A 14,449-nucleotide genomic window follows, 5' to 3' on the forward strand; every position below is an offset into this window, starting at 1 on the left:
ATTGATTGCAGGACCTGACATACGCCGTTACTATTTTGTATAATTGCAGGAAATATACCGCCTCGCGTACCTTTTTAAAGTCTTTCTGACCCCGAGGTGGCCCGCTGTTTTTTTTTTTTTTGTGCAACTCCTTCAAAGTGCTTAATCGAAGCGAGGCGGAGATGACTGGCTTATACTCAAGATTTTCGTTCGTTGTTTTCGTATAGAATAATAAATTATCTATTATTTCATAGTTTTTTGCTCTATTTCTTATCGCATCGATATCTGTATGCTCAAAGCTTTCGGGGTCTTTCAAATAAGCATAGATATTTCCAAATTCAGGATCAGCTTTCAGTTCAGTAATAACCGTATCTCTAGAATCTAAAATTTTTGAAGTCAACACAGCGCATTTAATTTCATTACCTTCATCGTCCAGTTTTATACGAGAAAGTGCGTCAGCTACATTGTTTTCCTTACCCGGTTTATATTTTATTGTGATATTATATTCTTGGAGTTTTAAAGCCCATCTTATTAACCTGGGCGTTAGGTTTTTTCCCGAGTAAAGTCCAGCAACAGCCGCATGATCCGAAAAGACTGTTACTGGCGATTTGCCGAAATAAACTCGAAATTTGTGTACAGCCATTAATACGGCTAATGTTTCTCTTTCTGTAGCTGTATAATTCCTTCGTGTTTGATTCAATGTTTTACTAAAAAATGCCAGCGGATGGTTATTTTGCATAAGAACCGCGCCCACCGCATAGTCTGATGCATCTGCCGCAATTTCCAGGTTTTCGTCCCCCTCAGGGAATTTTAAAACAGGGGCATTAATAAGCGCTTCTTTTATTCTTTCAAAAGCTGTGTTCGCTTCCGCTGTCCACGTAAATTTACTCTTTTTTCTTTTGATTACTAAGAGTGGTTCAACAATATTAGCGAAATCTTTTATGAAAGATCGATAGTAAGAACATAGTCCAAGGAAAGATGAAAGTTTCTTGGCGGTGTTGGGCGGTGGGAAATTCTTAATAGCTTTTATTTTTGAATCTTGCGTTTCTATACCCTTTTGCGAAATTTTATAACCGAGATATTTAAGTTCTTTAGTTGCGAACTTGCATTTTGAGGCGTTAATTGTAAGACCGGCCTCTTTTAATAATTTAAAAACTTGTTCGAGGTCATTAACGTGTTGTTCCAACGTACTACTCGTTATAATTATATCATCTAGATAAATTAAAGTTGATTTTCCTAGGACAGGCTTTAGAACAATGTCCATAGCTCTCTGGAATGTTGATGGGGCCCCACACAACCCAAAAGGCATGCGTAAAAATGCATAAGTGCCCGATTTTGTTATAAACGCGGTTTTATGTATATCTTCGGGTCTCATAGCTATTTGATAGTAGCCAGACGTTAAGTCCAAAGTAGACATATATCTTGTCGATTTGATCTGTCTAATGATCTCGTCTATAACCGGCAAAGGGTAAACTGGGAATTTAGTTATGCTATTTAGTTTTCTATAATCGATAGCAAACCTCCAAGCCCTTTTATCCGAAGGAGGAAACTCGTTCTTTTTCCTACATAGTACGACTGGACTCGCGTATTCACTATTTATGGGCGTTATTATTTTATTCTTTACCATCTCCTGAATATGTTCTTCGATGATTACGTCTTTTTGTTTGTCATAGCGGTAAGGTTTAGTCCTACAAGGTTTTTCGGCATTTAATTGAATCTTGTGAGTCACGATCTGACAGTTTCCCGGTTTTTCTGAAAACAAATGAGAAAAATTACTCACCACTTGCTGTATTGCTTTACTTTCCTGGTCATTCAAATGGCTAAGGTCCAATTCAGGTGTCTCCACCGGTTCCACCACCCTCTGGTCCATCTCCAGCACCACGGAACTATCTTGAAAATTTAATTTGGCCCTCGCGGCCCTTAAAAAGTCCATACCTAAAATAAGAGAGTGTTGGAGGTGTTTCACCACAAAAATTAATACTTTGAGATTTTCCTCTTTTACCTGTATGTTTAATGATACTTTCCCGATGCAGTGACATGTTTTTCCTTGCGCCGCTATAATTTCCGTATTTCTGGTTTTAAAGAGTCGTATCCTATAAAAATTCTTTTTGAAGAACTTTTCACTCATGAAATTTCCTTCTGCTCCTGTATCGATGAGGGCTTCTACTGGTACATCGCCAACCAGGACTTGTATAATTGGTAGCTGTGAGTTTTTTACGATGACTGTATTTAGATGTCTATTTGAGGGTTTTTCTAAAACTTCCGGGGTCTGGACCCTCCCTTTCACAGGCCCCTCCAGTCGTTTAAAGCTTTCCTTTCAATCTGTGTCTTCTGGGTACGCGGATGCTTATTTTCAAATTTTCTTTTTGGGCCTTGACCTTCGAGTTTCGATGCGTTAGCTTGATAGTTCTTTCCCCCATAAGAGCGATTTCCATTTCTGGTTTCCTCCTTCCTTCGGGTACTTTGAGAATATGTTTCCCCTCTCGCTTTTTCCGCTATTCTGCGATTTTGAAACTTCACCGCCAATTCGAAAAGTTCCTGCAATGTGCTTTCTCTGCTAAATATATTACCATTCGTCCGAAGTTATTAAATAAGTCAAGAAATTGATTAATTTCGAACAAACTCAAAGTGAGTTTGCTATTAGGTGCATTATAAACTGCTGTAAAGTAGATATTTCCTATATTTGGTAGCGATGCGCAGGCAGTTACAAGTTCATATCCAGGGTTGCGTTTTCCGTGATGAGACAGGATTGAAAGTTTCTTTTGAAGCAAAGAATAACACCGCCTCCTCTATAAGTAAGTCTGTCACAACTGTAGGACGCATAATTAGCAATGTTTAGTCTTTGTCCACGGGACGCATGCGTTTCCGAGATGATAACGATGTCAATATCATGATCCATTAAAAAGTTGTGCAGTTCGGTTAACCTGCTGTGGAGGCCACAGGCATTCCAGATCATGACACGAGTAGGAGCACATTTAATGGTGTATTGATCCATTAGTTATTTGTCCAGATTGCTCTTGATGTAAAGTAAGTAAATTCTTAGTTTTGGAGAGTTGGCTAATGCCTGATTCCTTTATGATGGAAACCAGACCAGTCAGGCTTTTTAGAATTTGCTTTGCTTCCGTGAGGTCAATTGGGGATATTCGTCCGGATAGCGCACTGACGTAGGATTTGTTCGTAATAATCCGGTCTGCATAGGACTTAAATTTGAGAGTTTCTTTAATTTTGGGGAACTTTTCGCAACCCCTGAAGTTGGAAGTGTGATTCTTTCGGCAGTTGGCGCAGGTGGGTGGCTCAATATAAACTTATTGAAGATGTTCTGTTACTTACTGTCCTCAGTAAGCGAAACCTAGCTTCTAACTTCATAACCTTTTTCTCTCATTTGAGCTTAACAAACATACAAACTTACAAAACACGCATTTAGTCGATTTTTTTTCTTTCTTTTTTCATTAATGGCAAAACATTGTTTCTTTCCTTCTTTCAACCTCTGTTTTGTACTTCTGTTGGATAATAAAATGTCGCCCACATTCTTAAGGGAAATCCTCAGTAAGAGAAACTTAACTTCTCATAACTTCATAACCTTTTTCCTCATCTGAGCTTAACAAACATACAAACTTACAAATTAAACATAAAATTACAAACATACAAAACACGTATTTAGCCGATTTCATTAGTCCAAAGGGGCTTTGTCTCTGAGGGACTATTATTTTCTTCTTTCTTTCTTTTTTTTCAATTAATGGCAAAAGATTGTTTCTTTCCTTCTTTCACCATTTGTAGGCATAACAAAATGTCGCCCACATCCTTAAGGGAGCCAAATTGTCGCCACCAAGGCTGTTGTTCTGTGAATGTTACTCTAATCCAGCCCTTTGAGACATTTCCTTTTTAGGTGTATACGAGCCAGTTTCCCTTAAAAAGTCCTCCACAAAGGCATCCCTCCCCTTAGGGAGATAGCCCTAGTGTGCTTTGCCATAATTAAATAAACCAAACCAAACCATTTCCTTTTTAGAAACTTCCTAATCCATATGATTGCTGAAAAAGTTAGAGTTCTTTTGGAAGCGAACGAAAAAATAAATAACATTATAGTTTTTTTAGTTTGATTTTTACTTTAATAATTCATATTAATCTGATAATTTACAATATTGTTTTTTAATATTGAAAATATTTTCTTTTATAATTTAGGTTTCATATAATGGTGATTTTAAAACGGTCGATCTTGATGAAGGAAGCGCTTCGTCTACCATTATTGTAAACTCCCGCGATGAACGAATAGTTGAAGGTAAATATATATGTTTATTTGGTATCATTAATTGTAATGGCTGTGTATTAACCTCAAAAGAAAAATAACGTCGTATTATTCATGAGAGGACAAATATGAAGCACTGAAATATTTATTTTAATAAACATCTGATAGTTTTTGTGTTCTGAGGAATAACGTATTTTTGGTATGTAAGCTGGAACTATAACAGTACGATTTAAATTATCCCTCATTATAATGTACCACCAGAAGTAGCTTAACTATTATGAAACAAATAATTGATATTAAGGACTTCGTTCACTTTCCGTTAAACCGAGTAGAGATTCTCGGAATTGTCAGAGATAGTTTCATTGTTATGATTTTATTGATTGTGTGTATTTCGTATATTCGGCACTTAGTCGTATAATATACCAATTAACTAATTAGCATTTCACGATTTGCCCTGAGATAATCATAATTCTTGTAACAGTAGGTTAATATTTTATTATGGTTAGATGACTCTTTTTAGAATGATTAATTGAATGCGTATTTTTAGTTATTAAATAACTAATGTAATTTTATTCGATTTCATTTCAGTTCTGTAACGGACCGCTTTCGTAAACGATTTGTATAGATTTCAGCAATTATTCCTGAAACATTTCTTAGTTTGTGTTTTCATCGCCGACATATTTCTTGGCATACATACTGTATTTTATCATTTGGAAATTATTATAAAAACGAAACAACTTCTGTACTCAACAGTACAGTAAAATGAACAACAATTTTGAAATTTACATAACATTAAGGAATGGTTTAGGCATCAAATTTATAGATTCTTATCATAAATTGAAAGCGGTGGATGCCTGCATAAGTCTTTTAGTGCATCTTAAATTGTTGCATTCTTGTATAATTAATATTTAATTTAAGATCTTGTACAATAAGATAGTTTTAAAATTTTTGTAAAGATGGCATTTCTTCAATTTAATATGTTTTATCAGAGAAAAGTTATGTGCTATCTTAAATAAAACTAAAAATTGGGCTAAAGTGCAGACTTGCCCACTTATATATATGTTTGGCGCTTTTTACAAGAGTAAGAAGAATTGGAGGTAAAATCCTAGTATACGGTGCAGCCTTGGTGCGATTTTGAAAATTATCGCCAACACCAAAAATGACTCAAAGAACGTCTATGTATATACTATACATTATATACTATCACTATATTGTATAACTATATATATTCTTTGAATAACCCGTTTACTACTCATCGTATATGTCCCGTTTTTACTGCTTATCATAAAAGTCGCCAAAAGTAGCCAAATCTTGTATGCAACCGGATACTAGGATTAAACCGAATTGGATTTTTGTCAATTTTCTGTGACTTTTAAAGTGAAAATCGGTCAATGTGTACATGGATAAAGTCAAGGGAGTATGCAATGTCATTTTTGTGCAATTCTGGGATGTTTTTTTGGTTGATCTTTACAATATGGTAACTGGTAGTTTGGCGACATTTTGGAAGCGATAAAGGTTACTACCTGGGACTTTGGTAATAATGTGAGCAGTACTCAGTTCCGATTACGCATTATTTTGTGTGAGGGAAATGAGAAATCATGGGATATGTCATGTGATATTAATGGACGAATTATGGTTCTTGAATCGGAAAAGGGGGGAAATCGGGAAAAGTCTGCAAATTTTGTATTTGGTTTATTCTGTGTTGTGTGTAACAGTGTTCGTGAATTTTTGGATCCCATGGCCGTAACTAAAGAAAAGTTTATCGGAAAGTAATCAAGATTCTGAAGAAGATTAGGTAAGTTAGTATTTTTAATTATTTGAGGATATTATTTTTATGCATTGTTCTAAATGTAAGGTGGAAGTAAAGGAATTTGGTATTATTGGGAAAATTGTTATTAGCAATGATTTAGTTTAAAGTAATTAGGATTGTAAGGTAATTTTTATTAATTTTATGTATGTGCTCATTTATATTTTAAGTAGTGTTTGTGAATTTAATTATATTTTAATTAAATTATAGTTATTTTGTGAATTTTATGTTTGTAGGAATTTGGTATACGTTATCAGGTAATTTCATATATGTTCTTTTTACCGGGTTTAAAGATTGAGAAAATTGTCATGTATTTTCGTGAAATTTTTCTAATTTATGAGAAAAAAGCAGTGTACATGGATATAGTGAAGAGTGTGCGCAATGCCATTTTTGTGCAATTCTGGGGTGTTTTTTTAAGTAAAAATAAGTCTACGTGTACATGGTTTAGTGATATTTTAATTAAATGATAGTTATTTTGTGAATTTTATGTTTGTAGGAATTTGGTATACGTTTGAGTTGAAGTAAACGTGCATGGAAATAATTTAAATATTTGATACTAAGTATTTGTAATGCTTGCGGTATGAATTCGTTGGTGACGTGTATAATGTAATAGATGATTTAGAGGTAAAAGTTTTTGGATATTTTATTTATTTTATACGTGGAAATGTTCATATTTGGAAAGGGTAAATACCTTTTCGCGATCAGGTAATTTCATATATGTTCTTTTTACCGGGTTTAAAGATTGAGAAAATTGTCATGTATTTTCGTGAAATTTTTCTAATTTATGAGAAAAAAGCAGTGTACATGGATATAGTGAAGAGTGTGCGCAATGCCATTTTTGTGCAATTCTGGGATGTTTTTTTTAAGTAAAAATAAGTCGGCGTGTACATGGTTTATGTGTATGTGTTATTTTGAAAAACGCATAAGGAGTATGGTATTGTGCACTTTTTCCCAATTTTGCAGTGAATATTTGTCATGATTAAGCAGTTTTGTTAGATAAAATTTGTAGCATAAGTGTAATTCGGCTAGTAGATTGTTGGAAGAAGTGTTCAGTAGATAAAAAGAAAAGAAACATGTCTTTACTTCGAGAAGACAAAATGGCGGCGGGAAAAAAAAATATAGGGTTGCTGTAGGAGAGTTGGTCGCCAAATTTTCGCCAAAAAACGCCAAGTTACCATAATGTAAAGATCAAACGTTTTTTTAAGTGAAAATGAGTCGACATGTACATGGATACCGAGTATGTGCAATTCTTAAAAACGGGCCAAGCAGTGGGCAATTCTGCACCTTCCCCAAAAATTATTTTGAATTATATTGACAGCTATAGTTGTAAAAATCAATGTTTTAACATTCTTATAAAAATATTATAACTTGTCATCGTTTTGAGAAAATGTAATGATTTGCTATCGTTTTGAGAAAATGCAATGATTTGCTAAAGTGTGTGCGACTCATTTTTCTTGTTCTCTAGGTTTTAAAAAAATTATTTATAGAAAGTATGTTAATGAAATGAGTCCGTTGCAAGTACCAATTATAGCTGTGTTACAATTTCATTACAATTAAATATACTGATAATGTAAACTGTATAATACTATTGTAAAATGTATTTTAACTGTATTTACTTAGTGTAACTATGAACTGATTTGGAGTGTAAAGGTAAAAATCTATGGTACCCCTTGGCGAATCGTTTCTTTTTTTTACACCAAGATAGGAGCCAGAAAGGATCAGCACCAATTTCAAGATGGCCGCTACACAAAACCAAACTAAGAAGTCGACTTACACAACCTTGGTGTCCATGTACACATCAACCTATTTTAACTTAAAAAAACAATGGAGAATTGCACAAACTAGGAATTGTTCTCTGCCTTAACTTTGTCCGTGTACACATCGATAAATTTTCACTTAAACAAAATCAGGGAGCTAAAGTTAAAACTTATCATGGTAACCAGAAAAGGGTCAAGTGCAGAATCGCCCACTTATTTGTTTGGCGCTTTTTACAAGAGTAAGAATTGGATTTTGGTCAATTTTCTTCGATTTTTATGGGAAAATAGGTCAATGTGTATACATGGATAAAAGTCAAGGGAGTGCGTAGTTCCATTTTTGTGCAATTCTGGGATTTTTTTTTAAGTGAAAATAGGTCTATGTGTACATGCATACCGAGTATATACAATTCTTAAAAACTCGCCAAGCAGTGGGTGATTCTACACTTTCCCCCCAGAAAAAATATGCCACTGTCTTAACACACAGAGACGAACAAATAACCAAAAATACACAGAGAGGAATAAATAACCAACAATACATATTTCCTAGCATAAAAACATTAAACAACAAATCTTTTAACAAATATTAACACACAAAGACGAATAAATGAATGAAACCTCAATTTTTTAACATACCTTTTTTTTTTCATGTGCTTACATTTAGGCTTCTTACTACCATTTCCTCCATCCTCCAAGTAAGCAATTCAATTAAATGTTTTGTTGTTTCGGCTCATTCATATCTTATCAACAATTAAACCAGCTTTCATGTAAAAATCAAATGTCTTTCTTCCATCATCCAACCCGTACAAAAACCTCAAATTTACAATATTGTCATAATCCAATCCATCAACATTCATTCTCTTAGTCAGATTAGGCGAACGCAATTCTCAGAAAACAGGCACCTGTACGGTAGCACTGTACTGGAGTAATAGGTTGGGGGATTTTTTAACGAAGTATGTCAGAGCATTTTGTGTGTAGTAGCTGAGCAAAGCTCAGTCAAGTTAAAAAATTATACATTATAGGCAGGTCTTGGCTCTGTAGATCCCTCCAGAACACAATGTAAGTCGTCAATGAAAAATGTCAAGTCGCAGCCTATGCTGCTGCCAGATTGGTCGTGATAAGTTTCGATGCTCGTCTCTGATTGGCTATCAGTGAAAAGTACAGTAAAAGTGCAAAGTGTTACCTGGCAAGTGATTCTAAAGAATTATGAAAGTTAAGTCAGTTTAAATTAATTAGCTAGACTTGATTTTGACTTAGAAGCCTTAAATCATCCTCTTAGTCACCTCAGACATACTCTTAGTCACCACAGCAAAATAATAGCAAGTTCAAAATACAAGACCATACCATGCACGTGCAACCAAACACAGCATTTGAAAAGAATGGTAAGAACCAAAAACCCGGGTCCGTATGAAAGGGTTACTATTAAAAAAATAGCCAAAATCTAAATTTATCAAAACACGTTTGGCAATATTCGCAGAAATAACCCCTTTTTAATGACAAAAACAACAACAACAACAACAAAAAAAAAAAAAAAAAAAAAAAAAAAAAAAAAAAAAAACCCAAGGCTAGTTTTGCCAACATTATCAACAATAGGATTTACGAAAAAACATATTTCATGCAGTGGGCTTAGCCGAATGTAAATGTGATCTGAACTTGCATATAAAATTTTTATTTTGGTGCTTAATTGAAAAATTTTGTGCTAAAATTCCTAAAGTTTTGAAAACATGTGATTTACAAAACTAAATATTCAGAGTGTAGAATTCCGTTAAATGTTTAATGCATATGGGTTATCTAGCAAGAAAATTTCACCTTTAATTCCATTGTGTAGAAATCCCTGCACAGGGCCAGCATAAAAAATAGCAGTTACAAAAATGACCACACTAGGCATCAGTATTTAAGAGGAGCAAGTTTAAGAAGGCACAAAGTGGCAGAATTTAAGAACCCCAGAAATAACACCAAATGGCAAAAAGCCTGCCTCTGGCCCTGTATTTATATAATAAAATTTCGTTCAAAAATCAGCAACTCAAAATCATTTTGGATACTATTCGGTTTCGATGGCCGTAAAAAGTCGCCAAACTATTGTTGATGCCAATGCTGCCAAAAATAATTGCAGCAACCCTAATAATTGCAGCAAGAAAGGAAGTATAATAGTAAATAACTATCTAAGATTGATATTTTAGTTTAGATGAAAGGTTAATTTCATATAATACATTTTATTATTATAATTTATATGAAAAAGGCTAAACATGACTGAATGGAAGCAAAAGAGTAAATAACTATTTCACATCATTATTATAATTTATATAAAAATTGCTAAACATAACTGAATGGATGCCTGCATCGCTATTTCGCTACCGACTTATTGCTAAAGCATTAATTCATCTCGTTGGTTGTTCAAACGTAATTTTCTATAATGAATGATGCCTTTTCTTTGAAAATATTCTTGGTAAAGTGCAGAATCGCTCACTTATTTGTTCGCCACTTTTTACAAGGGTAAAAACAATTGGATTTTTGTCAATTTTCTTGTACTTTTTAAGTGAAAATAGGTCGATTTGTACATAGATAAAGTGTGTGAACATTGCCATTTTTGTGCAATTCTAGGATTTTTTTTAAGTGAAAATAGGTCGATGTGCACATGGATACCGAGTATGTGCAATTCTTAAAAACGTGTCAAGCAGTTGATGATTCTGCACTTTACCCAAAATTCTATTGCCGACTTTTTGTCATGGGCAATTCCCAAATTGTTAAATCCATAAGATATCAAAAAAGGATTTAAATGTCAATTGCGTCTTAAGAAATATAGAACTATATAAACTTGCGCAATCTGAATCGTACGCTAGATTTGGCGCGCTGTTAAATGGGTGCGTCTGCTAGATTTGGCGCTCTTGCGCATACATTTTCGCTGAAATTTTTTACGGCCCTCAAAACAGGATAGTACCTCATTTTGTTTACTGTGAAAGTTAGTTTATATTTTAGGGTGTCCCTTGCATTATCGCCAAGTTTTTTCATTTATCGCCAAATTGTTGTTTAATTTATGGTAACCCGAGTAACTGAATGTTATGGAAACCCTGTTATGACGTGATTGGTTGCATGATTGTGGTGAATTTGTCTGATGGGAAAATATTTGTAAGGGCGTATTCTGCATTGGACGTCAGCTAGGAAGTACGTTCCTTATTTTGTGCTGTACACCGTAAAATGGCTGTTTATGATGAGGGTACTATTCTGTTTTGAGGGTCGTAAAAAAAAAATTGCCGCAAAAATGTATGCGCAAAAGCGCCAAATCTAGCAAACGCGCCCATTTAAACAGCGTACCAAATCTACCGTACGCGCTGATTTTCAAGTTGCGTAAGTTTATATATTTCTTAAGATGCTACTGAAATACTAGTTTAATTTTTAAATACTCTTTTGATTTTAAATCCTTTTTTGATATCCTATGGATTTAATAATCGCCCATGACGAAAAGTTGGCAATAGAATTTTGGATAAAGTGTAAAATCATCCACTGCTTTGATGCATTTTTAAGAACTGCACATACTCGCTATCCATGTGCACATTGACCTATTTTCACTTTAAAAAAAAATCCTAGAATTGCACAAAAATGGCATTGTGCACACTCTTGACATTATCTATGTACACATTGACCTATTTTCAGTTAAAAAGTAAAAGAAAATTGACAAAAATCAAATTGTTTTTAACCCGTGTAAAAAGCGACGAAGAAATAAGTGAGCGATTCTGCACTTTACCAAGAATATTTTCAAAGAAAAGGCATCATTCATTATAGAAAATTACGTTTGAACAACCAAGGAGATGAAATTATGCTTTAGCGATAAGTCGGTAGCGAAATAGCGATGCAGGCATCCATTCAGTTATGTTTAGCAATTTTTATATAAATTATAATAATGATGTGAAATAGTTATTTACTCTTATGCTTCCATCCAGTCATGTTTTATAAATAATAATAATAAAAAAGTATTATATGAAATTAACTGTTCATCTAAATTAAAACATCAATCTTAGATAGTTATTTACTATTATACTTACCTTCTTGCCGCAATTATTAGGGTTGCCGTAATTATTTTTGGCAGCATTGGCATCAACAATAGTTTGGCGATTTTTTTTACGGCCCTCGAAACCGAATAATACCGTGATGAGATTAATCTGAAGTTTCTGTACGGTTTGGAACGAAAGGGAAGAAAAGCATTAATTGACCTGGTGTGTAAATGAAGGTTTACTTAGTAGTCATTATAACTGTTTGTACGAAATGCGCATGTTTGAACGTAATGATTGTTCAGATTGGTTTTAATGGGTTTGTCACAAGAAAGGTTCATGCAAGAAATATCACCGACGGTCCAGTACTATGGAAGATAGTTTGTACTCTTATTTTTGTTAATCTATGTGGTGACGGCAGTATGCATATTCTAGTTCAGGTAATTTTAGAAGTTTTTAGGATGCTGTTAAGGAATTTTGTGTGCTATAGACTGAAGACACAGATATTTCTAAATATGGTAAGTTGATATTTCCTTATTGCAGTGCGTATATGCTATAACATGTATTTCCTTTTTTATGTTATTTCTTTGTGTGATTTAAAATGCAGTTTATTGAGTTTCGATTGGCTACAAGTTTTGTTCAGTTGTGGTCATGAGTAACTTTATTCTAACATTATATGATGTCATCATTCTCCTGATTTTTTCAAGTGAAAGTAGATAAATGTGTATTTGTGCAATTCTCTGATTTTTTTTAAAGTGAAAATAGATTGATGTGTACATGGACACCGAGTTTGTACAATTCTTTGACTTGATATTTTTGTTTTGTTTAGCAGCCATCTTGAAATAGTTTCTTGCTGACCAATCGCCAGTTTTCTCCGAGGGGCACCCTGAAATATATTTTTACAATGAAAGTTATTTTGTTCATTTTCTGAATTGACTAAGCTTCTATAGATATCTTTATAGTAATAAGATGCTTAATTCAGTATAAGAACAATGTATTTTCAGTAATTATAATTTTTAATTGGCATGCAAATATCTTACGTTTGGATAATTTGTCAGTTTTTATGTAATCAAGAACTAGCATCCTTTTCAGTGTGAACAGAGTAAGTATTGATTATTTTTTGGGGGAGTGGTGGCAAAATAAAGTGATAAAGCAGTTTGACTGAATTAAAAGCAAAAATGCTTTTTTTTTTTTTTATTATTGAGAGAGTGGTGGAGAATAGAATAATATGAAGTCTAAATTTTTGGAGTTAAGAGTTAATGCTATCAATGCTCCTTTACTGGGCAGCAAAATTTTGGTGGCACTGATTAGCAGAGTTTAGAGCAGCAGAGTTTGTGTTGGGTGATAAAAAGTGGCCTACTGTATTGTATCTCATATTTATTTCCTTCAAGGTATTAACTACCCCAAAAATGTTTGTTGCCCGCTAGTAACACATATACACGTGCAGAGCATTTTAACTGTATTCTGTTATGTCCATGGAGCACTGTTTTGGCCTTATCCAGTGACATAGGTTTCTGTTTCATTGTCCAGTCAAATCTGGATTGTTTGTATCATCTTCAGATCATCTGCTGCTTTCCTCTGCATTGTTTGTTACTAAATATTTAATTAGCAGTTTTTTACCTGGTTAAATATATTTTCTTTAATGGACTGTTTATTTTCATTTGCCCGAGCTTTTTTGTTTTTGTGCAGAGTACTTTATGAGCAGATTATTTAAAGTGTTTGCCCTTAAAGCATTTGCTTCATAAATATTCAAAGGGGGATCACAGACTGACTGGTTGTTATCAATAACAAGTCTCCAGTAAAAGAACTTTTAACTGGTTATTAAACTGTTTTTTTAACTGGTTATTATTATTATTAAAGTGATAATTCACTGGGAAAATCTTGTTCATCTGAGTTTGAGCTTCGATTTAAAATTATAGCTGTACTAAAAAAAAAATAGGTTAGGCTTAATTCTAGTGTGCAAGAAATTTGACGATGAGATACGCACGAGTAGCACGTGTCTCCAAAAGTATTGATAACATTACCTAGAAAAACAGCAATTGTAATTGAGATAGGTATATATAATTAATAATGAAATTTAATAAGGAAAAGTAACATAGATACATTATAATAGCTTAACCCTCTAATGCCCACCACGAGAAATTTCTGAACAAAAAAAATATTTGTTGGTTAACCCTCTGGCTGCTCATCTTGCGCTTTCCTCAGGCATGTGTTTTTCTTCTTTATTGAGGAGTGCATCCCGTTTTTTCCTCCGTTTAACCATTGAAATAAATTATATACAGTATTAGACATTTAGTTTACGTTTTGGTCAGCAGATGTCGTTAGTTGTCCACTAAATTGCGGCATTTCAAGATACGTGGTATTACCGCTCAAAACTTCACTTTTTGCCGTCTTTTTCTTGCAGAAATGGCTGCTAGAAAACATTTAACGATTGACAGAGAGTATATTCCTGATGACTTATAAATGCAGGATAGGATGTCTGTCGGGTTCGGTGCACGTGTTTAATTTTCGGTAGTCTCGTATTGGCTGTATGTCACCTGAACTTTTAGAAAGAGGTGATGAGCATGCTGATTTTTTTTATGGTCTACCAATACCTTAAATTGGAATTCTTTTTTTACTGCTTTGTATAACTTAGGGCTTAACCTACGCGGTTTACTATGCACTGGAGGACCGTTTGTTT

The 14,449-nt window shown here is 33.9% G+C and overlaps 1 protein-coding gene across 2 annotated transcripts in view; it reads left to right on the plus strand.

Moving 5' to 3' along the window:
* The first annotated feature begins 4,091 nt into the window (after positions 1-4,091).
* Positions 4,092-14,449, plus strand: part of LOC118205719 (uncharacterized) — a 97,259-nt gene continuing 86,901 nt past the window's right edge. For both annotated transcript variants that reach the window (XM_085812029.1, XM_085812031.1), the window contains exon 1: positions 4,092-4,255. The gene's annotated coding sequence lies outside the window, so the exon portion shown is untranslated. The remainder of the gene's footprint in view (positions 4,256-14,449) is intronic.

This window comes from Stegodyphus dumicola, chromosome 2 (genome assembly GCF_044657685.1).
Source record: "Stegodyphus dumicola isolate Sdum_Otavi_A_Nest chromosome 2, ASM4465768v1".
Taxonomy (NCBI): domain Eukaryota; kingdom Metazoa; phylum Arthropoda; class Arachnida; order Araneae; family Eresidae; genus Stegodyphus; species Stegodyphus dumicola.